General features: G+C 39.0%; 1 non-coding gene across 1 annotated transcript; it reads left to right on the top strand.

Annotated features, from left to right (window-relative positions):
- The first annotated feature begins 13,349 nt into the window (after positions 1 to 13,349).
- Positions 13,350 to 13,425, top strand: TRNAG-CCC (transfer RNA glycine (anticodon CCC)). Its single transcript has one exon. It is a non-coding gene; the product is annotated as a tRNA-Gly (tRNA).

Below are 13,425 nucleotides of genomic sequence, written 5' to 3' on the forward strand. Positions count from 1 at the left end.
TAAAACCCCCTAGGATTCGCTTGAACCCCGAAGGTGTAAATGAAGCTTCTCTTCATTCATTTACTAATCCAGGTTCATCCGCAAATGAAAACTTTGGCCATATTTTTGTCCAGAGAGGTCATGTAAATCCAATAAATCATATCGTTGTCTATCTGAGCACACCGAGGTCCTGAACTTCATTGTTCCCCTTTGCAGCCGACTCAGAGGGCCACTCAGCTAGATGCCATGCCTTGCCTACGACATGGTACCTAGGGTAGAGCACACTGGGCTTGAAAACAGGGCTCTGTCCTTTACAAGTCATGTGACCTGGGCTAAGTCATGTCACCATGCTGCTGCCTGTTCTCCTTATCTATCCCATCAGCTCTGGGACCCCTGCCTGGCCCACTGGGGCAGAGAGGGCAATCAGCACTGCTGTTGCAGGCCAATCCTGTGCTCTGCCAGGCACTTCCTTTTCCTGCCTGCTCTAATTTGATCCACATAACAATCTTGTACAGCAGGTACTGTGATAACCTGCACTTTACAGATGAGGACGGTGAGGCTCCGAGCAGCGAGTGATCTGCTTCAGGGTCAGACACCTAGTAAGTGGTGGAGTCAGGACTTGAATGCATGTTCGTTCTACCCAAAGCCCCACGCTGGGACCTGAGGCCTGATTGTGGCTGCCCTACAAGCTGGAGAGCTCTGCAGCAGGTGAGCTCCTGACCTAGGAGTGCAAACGTCACAGCTCCTGGGCTCCACGGGCAGCTTGGGCTCCCGCCTCAGCTGTTCTCTCAGTCTTGGGCTGACTGCTTTGCAAGTGTGCAAACAGCCATCTACTGCCCGTCGGTGCCTGTCCCCACAAACATCCAGCAGCCGGCTCTGTGCAGCCCTCAGGACAGGGCAGGTGTCCAACGAATGTGGGAACCCATTAAGGTTCCGCTCCCGTGGAGGAGGGGGCCTGCCTCTGGTGACGACGCTGCTTCTCAAGGCACAGTGGCAGCTTGTTCCTGCAGCCCCCACCTGGCACTGGCAGAGCCACGTGAGCGCCTGACACGCAGCAGCCCCCATCCTTTGCTGAGCTCCTGTGGGCAGGGTCTCCATAAGGTCTTGCCTCTTCCCTATAGCCCTCAGCCCTAGCTCATCCTCCTTTAACCATCCTTGTCCAAAACACCCTTATGAGGGCATCTATGTAGTGCAGGGCACTGATCTAAGCACATGTATTAACTCTACTTCTCACAGCTCTTAACCGCAGGCTGGGTTTACTGGGAAAAGCCCTGGTGTGCAATAGCATTTTACATTACATTACATTACATTACATTACATTACATTACATTACATTACATTACATTACATTACATTACATTACATTACATTACATATACTTTATATTGTCTATGGTTTATATTGGATGTGATTATATTGCATAGTTTATATTATATAGGCTATATTACATAGAGATTATACTACACTACATTATATGATACAAACGACCTTACAAATACAATATAAACACAGAATATAAAATAACCAGGCATACGAGGAAATAAGACAATATTTAGAAAAAGAAGCAGGAGTGATTGCCTCTATAACCATGGAGGCTCCAGAAATTGACATTGTCTTATACAGACTTTAAAATAACTATACTTTTATGAGAATATTGTCACGTTAACTAAATGTAATGTGTAGGCCTTGTTTGAAGAAAAAATTTGAAGAAAAATTAATTGTTAAAAACTTTTTAAGCTAAATGGTGAGTACTGAAAATTAAACATAGAAAAGGCCATAAAAGAAATTAAGGATTTAGTTAATATTGCTGGTATGATAATGATTTCATGGGTATGATTTTCTAAACTCCGTGTTTGTTAAATACACATACTAATATATTGCATTTGCTTTGAAACACTCCATCAGAGAAGAAGGAGCAGAAATACGGAGAAAGAGATGAAGAAAAATTGATGTATGTTATTATTAGAAAAGTTGTAAGTTTACAGAAAAATTATGCAGAAAATACAGAGTTCCCATGCACACCCCATCACACACAGTTTTTCCTGTTTTTCACACTTTGTCTTCATGTGGTACCTTCAATTGATCAAACAATATAATTACACTATTAAATAATCCATAATTTTCTTTAGAGTTCACTGGTGGTGTTACACACTCTACAAATTTAAAAATTTTTATTCCAGTAACACGTACAACCTAAAATTTCTGCCCCACACCCTTTATTTGTTTATTTTTTTTAGGTACATGGATTGAACCCAGGACCTCATATGCCAAAAGCCAGCACTCAACCACTGAGCCACATCTGCTCCCCTGAATTGTTTTATTTGTTTGTTTGTTCAGTATTTGTTTTTTTGTTTTTAGAAGGCACTGGGGACTGAACCCAGGACCTCCCATGTGGGAAGCAGGCACTCAACAGCTTGAGCCACATCAGTTCCCAAATTTCCTGCTTTTAACTGCATTCAAATATGTAACCATTGTTAATTACATTCACAATGTTGTGCTACTATCACTACCATCCAAAACCAAAACTTTTCCAAACAAAAACTCTAATTAAGCATTAAATTCTCATTCCCTATCCCCAGCCCAGCCCCTTGTAATTGTGTATTCTGGTTTCTGACTATGAATTTGATTCTTCTAATTATTTCATATCAGTGAGATCATACAATATTTTCCTTTTTATGTCTGGCATATTACACTCAGTATGATGTCTTTGGGTTCATCCATGTTGTCAAAGGCATGAAAACTTCATTCCTTTTTATGGCTGAATAGTATTTCATTGTATATATATATACCACATTTTGTTTATCCCTTCATCAGTTAATGGACACTTGGATTGCTTCCATCTTTTGACAACTATGGATTATGCCACTATGAACACGTATGTGCACGTACCTGTTCAGGTCCCTGCTTGTCAGAGTCATGGACCCGAAGGGTATCGGGAATGAAAGACAAAGAGAGATTGGGATCAGGGAGTCTGCTAGTATTGATTTCTTAAGCTCATCAGACAAATTTATTAATCTCAGGGGCTTGCTTATATACCCCAACAGGCCGTGAGAAGCAGGAACTATTCTAGATAACTATTACCATTACCTCATTCTTACTAACACAGTGAATTAGATAGTTACCAAAGCTCATAATGTTCTATTATATTATTGAAACAAATATATTCATTAATCTTCTTGCTCAGGTCGTTCTGTTCTAGCAAGTCCTTGTTCCACCAGAATGTTACATTTCCCTGATAGATTTATGACCTGCACCTATATCTCCAAGGACAGCATGATTCAGTGGTTAAGGAGGTAACTTGCTATTATGGAAACAACATGCCTTTGTTTCCCGCACCTGCTTTCAATTCTTTTGTGTATAAACCTAGAAGTGGGATTTCTAGTCATATGGTAATTTTATACATAAGTATCTGAGGAACCACCAAACAGTGGCTGCATTAATTTTACATTCCCACCAACAATGAACAAGTGTTTCTATTTCTCCTTATGTTCACCAACACTTGTTACTTTCCAATTTTTGTCATAATAGCCATTCTAGAGGGTATGAAATGGTGTCTTGTGTTCTGATTTCATTTCACTAAAAGCTAACGATGTTGAGCATCTTTTGATGTGTTTAACAGTAATTTGTAGATCTTCTTTGGAGAAATGTCTATTCAAGTCTTTTGGCCCTGCCCCCTCCTTTTTTAAGAAACTTAGATTGCATAAATGTTATGTAAAGTATGTAGGGGATTCCCATATGCTCCATTCCCTACCCCTCCCACAATTTCCCACATTAACAAAGTCCTTCTGAATACATATTGGAATATTGCCACTAAGTGGGGGTTATAGTTCATTTTATAGTTTAAACTCTGTCCTGCACAATTTTGTAAGTTTTGACAAGATTTATAATGGCCTGTATCTGTTATTGCATCATCATTCAGGACAATTCCAATGTCTCGAAAATGCCCCCATATTACACCTATTTTTCCCCTCTCCCTCCCCTCAGAACTTCTGGTAGCCACTGCCTCCACATCAATGAAAAAAGTTCTTCCATTGCTAGAATATCAATAAGTCTATGGTAGAATAACATTAAGTCTACTCTAGTCCATCATTCCTTGCTCAATCCTGAGGATTCTGGGATGGTGAAGCCCACTCTGCTTAGATCCCATGGGGCAGATGGATGGCACTATCTTGCTCACAGTTGTAGACTCTCTCTGTTCCTCAGGATGGTCGTTATCCATCATGATTTCCTTGTTAGGTGTCCTGGGTGAGTCCAGTGAACCCGTGAGTAGGTGTTGTAACTCTGTTGAGATTCAGGGCCCAATTGGCACATGGAAAGCCCAAAGACTTCAGTTAAGTCTCTTGGATGTATACCTATCAACTCTAACACTAACTATAGGTTCAAATATAAGGGGCAGCAGAGCCGTGTGTAGGGAAACCACAACTGAATGCAACTCCGTCACACTGCGGAGCATCAATTCCAAACTACAGCCTACTACTGGCAGGGCGCCAAATGCCTGAGCCCTCAGGAGCCCCACTATTTGAGGCAACATTTTCTGTGGCAGTCAATGAGGTCCTGCTGAGATGTGCATGAACATAATCTCTGGAATGACCTCCCAACTCACTTCGAAGTCTCTTAGCCATGTAAACACCATTTTTCTTTACCCTTTCCCCATTTTGGTAAGGTCTTTTTCCAGCTGCACTGCTAGTTGATGCTTAGTAATAATCCCTCGATACCAGAGAGGCTCATTCCCGGAAGTCAGGTACCACATCAGGGTAAGGTAAGGCATGTGTATGCTGAGTTTGCCTTAGAAAGAGGCCACATTTGAGCAACAAGGAGGCTCTCAGGAGGTAACTCTTAGGCACCCTATAATACTACGCTTAGTTCCAATTTCAAAAGAAAAAGTTCATAAGTACCTCATCAATATCAAGGGCCCCTCAATGGTCCACCCTCCTTGTTTAGTACCTGCCCCTGTACTGGGGGATTCTTGCTCTTCCTTTAGAGAATGTGGCAGAGCTCCCCAGGATGGGAATTGGATATTCTTTCAGTTATTGTGTGGATCTCCACCCACCATGACAATGCCCCATGAACACTTGAATGCTCTCCTATGCCTTAAACTTATGCTCCAGGTGAATTTCCTCCCATGCAGCCCCCATCACTGACACCCCACACCAATGATCCTCCCCTGCCACAGTCATAACCCTTCTGTAACCCAAAACTTGTTCGAAAATGAAGGCGACAAAATAAATAAAATTTATAAGAAAATGAAATAGTAATTATAGTTTTAAAAATGACAAATAAAATACAAAAAATTTTTAAAATTTGAAATAAGAATTTTTTTAATTAAAAAAATTAATTTGGGCATTATGTCTTTCATCACTGCAAGATCTGTTGTATGTAAAGTGACTTTTTTTTTCCATTGATTCCCCTGTGTCTTTTTTTTTTTTTTCATTTTATCTTCAAAGAAGCTTTAGGTTACAGAAAAGCCACATACAGAATAGAGGGGATTCCCATATACCCAACGTTCCCCTTTCCCTTATTAACAACATTTTACATGTGGGTGGTACATTTGTTACAATCAATGTTCAAATATTACTACTAATAATGGTCAATGATTTACATTATGGTTTACATCTTGGACCAGACACTTGTATAAATTTTGATGAAATTTAACATGGCCTGTATCCATCATTGCAAGATTATGTAGAACATTTCCCATGATCCCAAAATGCCCCAGGTTCCATCTATTCTCTTCCTCCCTCCCCTCCCCTCAGGACCCATGGCAAGCACCACGCTTCACTCCTTGAAAAACAAGGTTCATATTTACTTGCAACAACATTGATTTTGCCCTTTTTAAATCTGTCTTTTTGTTGTTGAGTTGTAGGATTTATTTATATATCCTGGATATTAAACCCTTATCTGAAATACGATTTCCAAATATTTTCTCCCACTCTGGTAGGTTGTCATTTTACTTTCATGATAAAATCCTTTTATGCTCAAAAGGTTTTAACTTTGATGAGGTCCCATTTATCTACTTGTTCTATTGTTGTTTGTGCTATTCTATTTCTGCCAAGAAGGGTGTTGGAAATTTTATTGCAATTGCATTGATTCTGTCAGTCACTCAGGGTAGAACTGACCATATACACAATATTTAGTCTTCCAATCCATGTACAGGGAATGTCTTCCATATAGTTAGTTCTTCTTTGATTTTTTTAGCATTTTGTTGTTTTCTGTGTATAAGTCCTTTACATCCTTCATTAAATATATTCCTAGATTTTTTACTCTTTTACTTATTATGGTAAATGGGGAATTTAAAAAAAATTTCCTCTTCAGATTGTTCATCAATAGTATATAGAGGGAGCTGCTTCACATATATGAGGCCCCAGGTTCAATCCCCAGTACCTCCTAAAAATGTATATAGTATATAGAAAACACTGCTGATTTTTGCATGATGATCTTGAACCCTGCCACTTTGCTAATTTTTTTTAATTAGCTCTAGTAGCTCTGTTGTTGATTTTTCAGGATTTTTTATATATAGGATCATGTCATCTGCAGATGGGGAGCATTTGGCTTCTTCCTTTCTCATTGTATTTTAATTTTCCTTGCCTAGTTGCTTTAATTAGAACTTCCAGTACAATGGTTAATAACAGTGGTGACAGTGGACATCCTTGTCTTGTTCCTCATCTTAGATGGAAAGCTTTTAGTCTTTCACCTTTGAGTCTGATGTTAGTAGAGGACTTCTTACAGATGCCCTTTGTTCCGCAGAGGAAGTTTCCTTCTATTCCTAGTTTTCTAAGTGTTTTGGTCATGAAGGGCTGCTGATTTTGTCAAATGCCTTTCTGCACCTTTGTTCTACCAATATAATGTATTTCATTAATTTCTTTTCTTATGTTGAACCACCCTTACATACCCAAGGATAAACTCCACTTGATCATGATGCAGAATTCTTTAAACGTGCTATTGGATTTGGTTTACTGGTATTTTATTGAGGATTTGTGCATATTCATAAGGGATATTGGTCTGTAATTTTCTTTCCTTGTGGTATCATTATTAAGGTGATGTTGGCCTCATAAAATGAGTTAGGAGAAGCGGATTTGGTTCAACTGATAGAGCATCCACCTACCACATGAGAGGTCCAGGGTTCAAACCCAGGGCCTCCTGACACGTGTGGTGAACTGGCCCATGCACAGTGCTGATGCATGCAAGGAGTGCTATGCCATGCAGGGGTATCCCCTACAGAGGGGAGCCCCATGCACAAGGAGTGTGCCCCTGCAAGGAGAACCACCCAGTGCAAAAAAAGCACAGCCTGCCCAGGAGTGATGCCACACACACAGAGAGCTGATGCAGCAAGATGACACAACAAAAAGAGACACAGATTCCTGGTGCCACTGACAGGAATGCAAGCGGACACAGAAGAACATGCACAGTGAATGGACACTGAGAGCAGACTAGGGGTGTTTTAGAAATAAAAAATAAAAAAAAAGAGGAAGTGTTGCCTCCTCTTAAATGTTTTTGAAAAGTTTAAGTAGAAGTAGTGTTAGTTATTCTTGGAATGTTTGGTAAGATTCACCTATGAGGACTTCTGGTCCTGGTCTTTTCTTGGTTGAGAAATTTTTTTTTTTTAAGATTTATTTTTTATTTATTTCTCTCCCCTCCCCCTCCCCCCCCAGTTGTCTGCTCTCTGTGTCCATTCACTGTGTGTTCTTCTGTGACTGCTTCTATCCTTATCAGCAGCACTGGGAATCTGTGTCTCTTTTTGTTGCATCATCTTGCTGCGTCAGCTCTCCATGTGTGTGGCCCCATTCCTGGGCAGGCTGCATTTTCTTTCATGCTGGGTGGCTCTGGGGCTCCCCTATGTGGGGGACACCCCTGCATGGCATGGTACTCCTTGCACGCATCAGCACTGCACATGGGCCAACTCCACATGGGTCAAGGAGGCCCGGGGTTTGAACCATGGACCTCCCATGTGGTAGGCAGGCACCCTATCCATTGAGCCAACTCCACTTCCCTGTTGAGAGATTTTTGATGACTAATTCACTTCTCTTTAATTTTTATTGGTTTGCTAAGATCCTCTATTTCTTCTTGTGTCAGGGTAGGTAGTTTGTGTGTTTCTAGGAATTTGTCCATTTCATCTGTTCTCTAATTTGTTGGCATATACTTGTTTATAGTATCCATTTACAATCCTTTTTTATTTCTGTGAGGTCAGTAGTAATGCCTCTTTTATTTTATTTTATTTTATTTTATTTTATTTTATTTTATTTTATTTATTTGCACCCTTCCTTTTTTTCTTCATCAGTCTAGGTAAAGTTTTGTCAATTATATTAATATTTTCTGAGAACCAAATTTTGGTTTCATTGATTCTCTATATTGTTTTTTATTCTCTATTTATCTCAATTCTAATCTTTGTTATTTCCTTCCTTCTGATCACTTTGAGTTTAGTTTGCTCTTCTTTTTCTAGATCCTCAGGTTGGAGTAGGCAAGCTGGTGTGGTGGGCAGGGGCAGTGAGCTGGTGCAACAAGAGGACACAACAAAAGAGACACAAAGAGGAAAGACACTGAAAGACACAACAAACCAGGAAGCTAAGGTGGCTCAAGTGATCGAGTATCTCTCTTCCACTTGAGAGGTCACTGGTTCAATCCCCCTGACTCCTAAAGAGAAGACGAGCAGACACAGAGAACACACAGCAAACACAAACAGTGAGGGGGTGGATAAATAAACACAAAATTAATCTTTTTTAAAAAAACAGTAATAATAATGTATTGTTAAGTTTAAAGTATGTAAGAAATTTAAATATTTTCCAAAAATGAAAATATAATCAAGAGGGGGGAAATGGAATTAAAATGTTCTAACAACCTTCCGTTATCCAGAAAGACAGTAATAGTACTAGTTATAATGAGACTTTTGATAAGTCAGTAATGAAAGTTGTAATTTCTGGGGTAAACACTAAAGGAATATTACAATAAATAAACGTCAAGTAATAAAGAGAGTGAAAAATAATAATATATTCAATAAATCAAAGGAAAGAAGGTAAAGGGAAACTACAACAGGCAGAAAAAAATAGAACATGGTAGGCTGGTAGATTTAAACCTCAAGCAGATTTGACTCGACTGATAGAGCATCCACCTACCACATGGGAGGTCCAAGTTCAAACCCAACCCCTCCTGACCCATGTGGTGAGCTGGCCCATGCACAGTGCTGATGCGGGCAAGGAGTGCCGTGCCATGCAGGGGTGTCCACCGCATAGGGGAACCCCATGCACAAGGAGTGCACCCCGCAGGAGAGCTGCCCCACATGAAAAAAGTGCAGCCTGCCCAGGAGTGGTGCTGCACACACGGAGAGCTGATGCAGCAAGATGACGCAACAAAAAGACTCAGATTCCCAGTGCTGCTAACAAGAATGCAAGCAGACAGAGAACCACAGAACACACAGCAAATGGACACAGAGAGCAGACAATGTGGGGAGGGGAAGAAATAAAAAATAAATCTTTAAAAACAAAAAACTCCAATATATCAGTAATTACCTTAAATAACTAAACTGAGTATCATTAATGTATTAATATAATATTTACAAATCCATTAGTATTTAAATTTACATTACTTATTTAATATACAAATAATATATTAAAATATGTGTATTTAATGCTATAGATATCCCTTTAAGTATACCTTTAGCTGTAACCACATGTTTTGACATGCAGTATTTTCATTACATTCAATTAAAAATATTTTCTGATTTACATTGTGATTTCTTCTTTGTTTAAAAGCAAATGTTTAAATTTCCAAACATATGATAAATTTTCTACTCATCTTTTTGTTTTTGATTTCTACCTTAATGATATCTAACCTATGTGAAATAGCAGGAGGAATAAACATGATATGTCTGGGTAATAAATACCCCCTCCTTCATTCTCCTCCTCACCCTATCTCAAAGCAATGCCTCCAATTGCCCACAACCAGTCTAAAACAAAAGGGCAATGGAGCCAATTAACGATATCTCTGCAAGTTGCCTCCTAGAGCACAGAAATATAGGGAATAGATCTAGGGAAGTAAATAAAAAATATACAGCAGAATCTTACTTAGTAAAAATGTGGAAAGTTCACCTTTTGAGATTTAGAACAAGGTAAATTTGTTCACTTCTATTCAAAATTTTACAGGAGATAGCCCATGCAGCAAGACAAGAGAAAGAAATAAAAAGTATAGGGATTAGAAATGATGAAATAAAATAACCAGTAGCAGATTGATTTCTAATTTAATGACAGAGAAAATCCAGAATAATGTGCAAGTTGTCAAAATTAATAATGAATTTAGCACTGTTGCTCAACAAAAATTTTTGGACAGTATAAAAAAAAAATAGCCAATACCTACAACCTAATCTAACAAACTATAAGATCTTGAAGAAAACAATGAAACACTATTGAGAGAAATAAAATAAGATATCAATAAACAAAGGTAAATATTATGATTGGGAGTCCTGTGTTATAAAAGTATCAATTATCTGCAACTGATCTGTAGATTTGATGTAATCCTGATCAAATCCTAACAGGGAACCATGTAGAAGCTGCTTCCCAAAACTGTGTGGAGAAGTAGACCTGCCTGACACCAAGGATAGATGTGATGGCCATCAGCGTGAGCCTTGCAGACTTCAGCTACTGGGAGAATAGCCAGCCAAGGGCCCCAGCTACTGCACTTTGAAATTTCACTGAGTTTGTGCTGAGGCCACACCTCTCATGGGCTGTTCCCAGTCAATGACCAAGTAAGCACAGGGAAGAATACTAAAACACACCTGTTCTTGGGAGGCAAAGGACTCTTAGGGCCTAGTTTGACTCAGGAATTCCCAACTTTGCCAAATATTTCTTTAACTGCATGGTAGCCTAGAACATTCTGTCCAATCTTCTCTCCTTTCCTTCACTTATGATCAGACTTGCATGACAGTATGACATCCCTCCCAGCCTTACCAAGCTCCCTCCTTGTTTTCTCTCACACAGGCATTTCCCTCCATTAAAAAATGTGCATGTTTAATGTCAACTTGATGCTTGCTTCTTAGAGCACCCAAACTAACAATAGCTAAGACAATCAAGAAGAAGGAGTTTTGGGGGGAAATGTTCTACCTATTTATTATAAAAACACAGTAATTAAGATAGTGTTGTTTTGGCACAGGACTGGACAAACAGAAAAAAAAAATAGAGAGCCCAGAAAATTTCCAATCAGATATGGACACTTGATTTACAACAATATGGTTCTACAAGGGACTTGGAAAGGGAAAATAATTTTAATAAATAAAGTGGAATAATGAATATCTGTACAGGGAAAAAAGTGAAACAACCTCTACCTTACACCTTACCAAAAAAATCAATTCCAAGCAGATTATCAACCAGAATGTAAAAGAAAATAATAAAGCTTCTAGAAGATAATATGGGAGGCTGCCTTTATGGCCTTGGGTAGTCAAAAGCTTCCTGATCAAGTTACAAAAGGCCCTAACCATAGGGGAAAAAATTGTTATTCAGATCCCATTAAGTTAAGAATTTCTTGTTCATCAAAAACAACCATTAAAGGTTGAAAACACAAACCACAGAGTGGGAGAAGATATTTACAGCATGTATAACAGAACTCCTACAAAACTGCCAGAAACAAACCTGTCACTAGAAAAATGATAGGCATCTTGAATATGCATTTCACAGGAAGAACTCAATCCCATTCATAAGTGAAGAAATGCAAATTAAAACCACAGTTATAGATATCACTACATACCTATGTACAGGAAGTACAAAGATCCAAAGACTTACAAATGCACAGGATTTTCAAAGAATGTTCTACGGTATAAGGGAGTCAAAGGCTGATGAAATCAAGGATGGGCAAGGATGTAAAGCAACAGAAACTCTCTTTCAGTGCAGGTAGGAGTGTAATTTTGGTACAACCACTTTGAAAAATAGATTGGCACTATTTACCATAATTTACTATAATTGAACTTTCTTCAATTATAGTACTCAACAATTCAACTTCTAGATGGAACAGAAATGTATATTCATAGCAGCATGATTAATTATAATCCCAAATTGGAAATAATCCAGATATCCTCATTAATAGCAGAATAGATAAATGTATTGTGGCAATAGCATACAGTGGACAACTAAAATACACTGAATATAATCACACTACTGCTACATGTAAGTACGTGTATGAAATTCACGAACATAATGGTGAGACACAAAATAATACACACTGTAAAATTCCATTTATAAGAATTCAAAATTAAGCAATACTAAGTATAGACATGGTTAAATTATTAATGATAAATTAAATTATTAAGAAGAAAAGCATGCGTACTATAAAAGTCAGGATAATGGTCTCTTCTAAGGAGAAGGGAGGAGGGGCATTACTGGGATGGAGCTTCTGATATGACCAGCGAAGAGTAATATTTACATTTGTGTTTGCTCTTTGATTATTTATTGGCCTTGCTTACTGAGCTTTTCTGAAAGTGTGTCATTTTTTCAAACTAAGTAACCTTGACTTGGCTAATTGGTTTGGCAATAAGAGTTGGCTTTGCCAACTAGGATATCTGGTGGAAATTTTCCAAAAATAAACTAGACCTTCAATTCCAAGTTGCAGGTGGAAATATATTTAAAGCTTGGGCTGAGGCAAAAGGATTTCATCAAAATTATTTTGTGTTGATAGGGGTAAATTTAAATTTAGCCCCCCCTAAATCTTATGCAAATATCAGTTTAAAAGTAAGGTGGCTCTTTGTAATGAAAAAAAGGTATAATTAATGGTCATTCGGTTAGTCTTGGTATATAGCCTTTTTCATATACTTTCCCAGAAATTGAGGATGTGAATTACTCTAATGATTGTGTTAAAAATCCTTTTGCAAGTCAGTGGTTTTCAATTCTCTACTTTGAAGAAAATTAAAGGGGGAAGCGACTGTGGCTCAATCAGTTGGGCTCCGTTCTACCATATGGGAGGCCCTGGGTTCGCGCCCCGGGGCCTCCCTGTGAAGGCAGGCTCTCCCGCAAGCGCGCAAGCACCCCAGAGTGCTGACTCAGCCAGGTGACACAACAACAAAAAAGGGAAACAAGCGAAAATGAAGAAGAACACACAGCCAATGGACACAGAGAGCAGACAGCAAGCAAGTCATGGGGGGGTAAATAAATAAATAATAAATACAGACACAGAAGAATGCACCATGAATAGATGCACACAGCAAGCAAAAAGCCGCAAGGTGGGGGGGATAAAAAAATTAAAGGATGACTTAGTAAACTATTAGCTGATGGAATATTAAAAAGATTTGCGGGGAGTGGATGTAGCTCAGGTTGCTGGGCTTCTGCTTTCTGTATGTTAGATCCTGGGTTCAATCCCTGGTGCTTCCTGAGAACATTACAAACAAACAGACAAAAAAGGGAAGCTGATGTGGCTCAGTGGTTGAGCACCTGCTTCCCATGTATGAGGTCCTGGGTTCAATCCCCAGCACCTCCT

This window comes from Dasypus novemcinctus, chromosome 6, assembly GCF_030445035.2.
Source record: "Dasypus novemcinctus isolate mDasNov1 chromosome 6, mDasNov1.1.hap2, whole genome shotgun sequence".
In the NCBI taxonomy this organism is placed as follows: Eukaryota; Metazoa; Chordata; class Mammalia; order Cingulata; family Dasypodidae; genus Dasypus; species Dasypus novemcinctus.